Consider the following 6,171-nt stretch of genomic DNA (forward strand, 5'->3'; position numbering starts at 1 on the left):
TCATACTGCACCCAATGATGGTGTATTTGTTGAATATCTTCAGTTGAAATGACAATTATAGTTGGCACATGTTGGATCAAAGCTCACTGGAAGGCTAATAAGTCATATATAATTGATAACAAGAGTTTTTAATTTTCTTGTAAGTATTTGAAGAGCAACAAAAAAAAAAAGTTAAATTAAGTGCACATAAAAATAATTTTTTTCTATTCATATTTTGTTTTTTAGAGTAAATGTCCATTTTGATCCTTAATCTTTTACACAAAGGATTAAACGCTTTTCAATAATTAGAAATTACCCAAACGGTCTTTACCTACCCAAAAAAAAAAAGATCTTTGTATCCTTTATAATCGGTTAAAAAAAAAACGTAAAAGTTGATGTGTCAGTGAATCTTCTAAAATTAAGACAAATTGATTCTTGCAGAAATCTCAAAACGACAATGTAAAGAGCAAAACTTATGTTATTCAACAATAACAAAATCTCAAAACGATAAAATAACTATTTCCACAAAGTTTATGATCCACCCCTCCACCCTTTCGTCCCTTCTCTGCCACCTCTGGTGACTACATTCGTTTCTGGGAGGTTTGCAAATCCTCCATCAAGACCCTCTCCCTTTTCAACAAGACCAATAAAAATATGTAACTAGAGTGTTTGTAAAAATGCTTTAACTAAATTTGATGGATCACGCACCTTCCATGTCTAGGAAACAAAAACCAATAAAATCGTTAGTTGTACATTAACCAGAGAAATCGACGGCAACTCTTTCAATTCCTCCGAACCTCTTGTGGCGGATTCAACTGAGAGAAGCGCGTGAGCAGGTCGCCACGCCGTGCCTCCCCTTTCGGTCTCTCCGTCCTCATTGCCAATGCCGTGGGATTCGTTGAGTTCCGTGTACGGGCTCAATTCCACCCAAAGTCCCTTTCTCTTAGAAGGATCGTATGACGAACAAAGTAGGGAAGGACACAGCCCATAACTATAATCATATCTATAGGCTTTTCATCACGAGCCTGAGGTTCTTCACGGTTTACGGACTTTTCATCACAGTCCGCAAACCTTCTTTAACAACAGCAAGACCAACGAGTTCTGCGCCTTTCTCACCGTACCGCCTTCTATTGGAACGACATTGATCTTAAACACATTGAAACCTCAAGTATCGAACAAGCAGGATTTGGGGTACATGGCTATGATCTTGAGGTTAGTAATAAAGTTGTGATATTGCTTGGGCTTTGCAGAGTTCTAGGCACATTTGTTTTGCTAGGAATGATGCTCAAGCTCTGATTTAGGAATTGCCTGCTATGGCTGGACCTAATGGGATTGATCCAATATTTATGTATTCTGTTGGGATTTTGTTCTTTACGTTGTTGGTTTTAGGGGTGTAAGTTACCGAATCGGACCAAAAAATACCGCAAAATTGAACCAAAAATTACAACAACCGAATAAAAAATCGAAAAATCGGTTTTTTTATTTTTTGAATTAAACCGATCGGTTCAGTTCAGTTTTCGATTGGTTTGATAAAAACCGAACCGAACCGAACTAAAAAAGATGCTGCATAGTGATTCTTTTTACTGATTTACCCTTACTAATTTAACCTAGGAATAAAACCCTAGATCTGCTGAATACCCTCACTTTCTTTTCCTTTCACTGGCGCAGCCACCCACTCACCCTCACTCCCTCACAAAGACATCCACTCACCCACAAGCCACAGCTCACTTATCGTGTAGCCAGCAGCATCGTCCAGTTCGCGTCCTCGTGTAGTCCTGAGTCCACGCCGTTGTCCAGTCATAAGCCGTCGGAATAAACCCTAAGTCGTGGCAAGAAACCTTAAGCAGAGCAGCAATCCAGTCACCGAGTAGCACTCTAGTCGTCGAGCCCTCTCCTGCAAAAAGCACCTGAACAATGTCTTCTTCGGAGGTTAGAATTTGATGTTCAAATTTTTATAATTAATCAAAGGCACATATATTAGTTAAATTCAGAAATCATTATATTGCCATAGTATATCAAATTTAATTTGTCCCTGATTGTTGTTGGTGGTCTCTTCTTAATTAAGAAGATGAGTTTGATTTTTAATTTTTGTCTCTGAGGGTTGTTACTGGTTTACGCGTAATTAGAAAGACAAGTTTGATTAAAATATTGTCTCTGATTGTTGTTGCTAGTTTGTGCTTAATTACAAAGATGAGTTTGATTGAAATTTTTTCTACAGAATTTTTATTGTTGTTGCTTTTACTGAAATCTGTACTCGGTGAGTGATGATAACAATGTATGGTGATCTAAAATGTGGGTTACTATCTATTCTTTTTATCTTGTTTACCAAACCCTGGTCTTTGTTTTATCCAATAAAAAGTTAACAATCTTTCTTAGTTTCTACTAAATAGCTTTAATTATTTGGTTAATTTGTTTGCTGACATGGTGTCTATTTGCTTCTAGTAAAACACAGAAAATAGATTTTTCCCATATTATGCTAGGATAAGCTTTTGAAAATTTAAAAGGAAAAAAAGGGGCATATCCAATACAAACCGTAAAATCTGAATCGAAAGAAAATATCTACTTGCTTCTAGTAAAACACAGAAAACAGATTTTTTCCCAGATTATGATATATATATATAAGCCAACTCAAACTCAAGAAGTAATTGTATTTTTCTTTGAAACTCAGAGTGCCTTTTCTTTGTTTTCACATGGACCATGTGATTTTATATGTGTGCCTTTATTTTATATGATTTTATATGGTTGCATATATATGTCTGCCTTTTCTTTGTTTTCACGTGACTTATAATGCTTAAGTTTCACAATTTGTTGTTGTGGATTAATTTGGCTGCATATATATGTTTCAGAATTTGTTGTTGTGGCTTAATTTGGCTGCATATATATGTTTCACGTGATTTTATATGACTACATATAATTAATATGTTTCACAATTTGTTGTTGTGGCTTAAATGTTGGAAACGATATTTTTTCACAAGTTTGAATGCTAAATTTGTTGTTGAAAACAATACTTTTGGTGCTGTTGATGAGTTAAAATGCTAATTTTTCATTGTTATGTTTGTATATATGCAATCAACAAGCAATAAACAGCCCAATGAACCGACGCCTGAAGTTGGGGGTGAAAATGTTGAGTCTGTGGTACGTTTTTCAATGGACAGCGGCGTGCTTACCAAACCCATGTCCCATCCTAGATCAAAGAAGAGGAAGATTGATTCAACTAATGTGGGTGCAACTCCTACAAATCCAACTCCAAGCACTGTGGAAACTGATGAAGAGGATGGCAAGGATGATCCCAATGAAGATAACAGAAAACCTTCTAGACCTAGATCTTGGACTTGGGAACACTTTACAAAGGATCCTAAGTCCAAGCCATCACATCCTAGGGCTAAATGTAATTGGTGTGGTGCATCATATGCATGTGACTCTCATAGAAATGGTATAACTAATATGCGTTATCATTTGTTGAATCAATGTAAAAAATTTCCTAGGGAGTCGGGTGACCCTAGTCAAACAATCATTACCTTCCAACGAAAAAAAAAGAGGGTGAAGGGGTATTTACTGCAGTTACTTTTGATGCTGAAATGTGTAGAAAAGTCCTTGCTAGGATGATAATTGTTGATGAGCTACCGTTCAAGTTTGTTGAGGGGGAGGGATTCAGATTCTATATGAGTATTGTGCAACCTAGATTTCCACTTCCGGGAAGGATTACTATTGCTAAGGATTGTTGGAATCTTTATACTAGTGAGAAGAATAGGTTGAAAACTATGTTCAAACAACCAAATCAATCTGTTTGTTTAACTACTGATTGTTGAACTTCTGTGCAAAATCTGAATTATATGTGTCTCACTGCTCATTACATTGATTATGATTGGAAATTGCAAAAGAGGATTATCAATTTTTGTCTTATTAAAAACCACAAAGGAGAAACAATTGGTAGAAAAATTGAGAGATGTCTTTTCGAGTAGGGGATATCTAGAGTGTTTACAATTACTGTTGATAATGCTAGTTCTAATGATACTGCAATATCTTATCTAAGAACTAGAATGGAGGATTGGAATTTACATCCTTTGAAAGGAGAGCATTTGCATGTTAGGTGTTGTGCACATATTCTTAATCTTGTTGTTAATGACGGATTGAAAGAGATGCATGAATCTATTAGCAAGATAAGAAATGCCATTAGATATGTGCGTGCTTCCCCTAGTCGCATGAATAGGTTCAAAAATTTCATTAAGGAAGCTAGGATACAAAACAAGTGTACTGTTCAACTCGATGTTCCCACTAGATGGAACTCTACATACACCATGCTTGAAAGTGATTTGAAGTTTTAAAAGGCGTTCAAGAGGATAGGGGAGAGAGATATAGAATATGCTCTAATGCAAGGTAGTATTCCGAGGAATCTTGATTGGGACAATGCAAAACACTTTATGTAATTCTTAAAAATTTTTCATAGTGTTACAAAGAGTGTGTCTAGTAGTTTGCTTGTGACTTCTTCTCAATATTTTCATGAGTTTTGTAAGATCTTGCGAGTGTTCAAGGCTTCTTGTAGTAGTCGAGATCCATTACTTGGGAGTATGGCTGAGAGGATGAAGCTTAAGTATGACAAGTACTGGGGTAACATAAAAATATCAATATGATAATTTTTGTTGCTGTGGTTCTTGATCCTAGATACAAGTTGAAGTTTGTGAACTTTAGCTTTGAAAAGCTATATGATAAGGATGATGCTGATTTTTTGGGTGCAAAAGTGAAAAAGACCTTCTCCAAGATGTTTGAATGCTATGTGAATGCAAATAATGGGGGTAGATCTTTTACTTCAGTAATAATGGATGGTGCATCAAATGTGGGAGTACCTGATGGCGACATGGCTGGTGATTTTTTCAAGGAGGTGCATTTTCATGAGATCATCAACAAGAATGAGGTGGATTTATATTTGATGGATGGTTTAGAGAAGCCTCGTGATCAAAATACTTTTGACATATTAAATTAGTGGAAGGCAAATTCTAGCAAGTATCCTATCTTATCCCAAATAGCTAGAGATGTCTTAGCAATGCCGGTCTCGACTGTTGCTTCAGAATCAGTTTTCAGTCCAAAACCGAACCAAACCAAACCGATTACACCCCTAGTTGGTTTGGATTTTCTTCTAGGGTCGATTTGTCATAATTTTGGAAGAACAAAATTCTACATGAAAAATCCACCGACACGTCAACACTCTACCCTTTCTCAATCGGTTGCTAAGAGTACGAAGACCATTTTCTTAGGTGGGTGTTTCGTGTACACAACTTCTCCTATTTTGTGACCAAGAGAAAGGGGTAACGGCTAAAAAAATTGTAGTTAACTATTGCCCAATAAAGATTTTTGGTCGTTTTCTCAACATGATATATGTGTGTTTTGGTCGTATATGTGTCTTAAATGCAAAGCCGAAAAGGGTGTCTTAAATGCTATATGGGCTATGAAAACACTTCATGGGCCAAATTAAAAATGATCTCTTAAATCCAGATTACTTTGACCCAAAACAATAACTGGAGTATTTTAGGCCAAAAAGGATTTTACCCAAGGTCCAAAAGATTAAAAAGGATTGTTGTAAATTCAGACTACTGACGAAAAACAAAATTAGACCAAATAAAATAAGACAAATGACACCCATACCAACAAAATAAATCAATCAATGCATGATGAAAACAAAATATTTGACGACCAAAAAAAAAAAAATATATATTTGAAAACAAAAAAGAGAAATGTAATTCTTCGTACTATGAGTCTATGACCCAAATAATTAAGGTCATGATGTAGAAGAAACTGATCCACCATTTTTGAGCTTGTTCACACCAGAAAGGTCAGACCAGAGTCACTTAAAAATACTAAAGACATGGGTGAGTCTATCCAACTTATTCAGCGATATCACAATTCGTATCCGATCCGAATCCAAAAGCAAGTTTTTGTTCTCTACCACTATTTCAGATATTACTTACATATCAGTAATTTTCGTAATATGAAATAATTTTTCATGCAATAAGGGAAGTAACTACCCATTACTTACCATAAAGGTTCTATAAGTAATGATTAAGTTATTATTTTCTCCCACAAATATTTCATCAACTGAGGTATTTCTTATTTAAATTTATCTAAAACTCTGGACTTTTTATTAAGTCCAAATTATTTATTAAAAAGAGTGTTAGAATTAATAAATTTTGTGATTTG

The 6,171-nt window shown here is 35.4% G+C and overlaps 1 long non-coding RNA gene across 1 annotated transcript; it reads left to right on the top strand.

Moving 5' to 3' along the window:
• Nucleotides 366-5,170, top strand: LOC110263610. Its single transcript, XR_002349463.1, has 3 exons — nt 366-1,345; nt 3,926-3,927; nt 5,097-5,170. It is a non-coding gene; the product is annotated as an uncharacterized LOC110263610 (long non-coding RNA).

This window comes from Arachis ipaensis, chromosome B06, assembly GCF_000816755.2.
Source record: "Arachis ipaensis cultivar K30076 chromosome B06, Araip1.1, whole genome shotgun sequence".
NCBI lineage: Eukaryota > Viridiplantae > Streptophyta > Magnoliopsida > Fabales > Fabaceae > Arachis > Arachis ipaensis.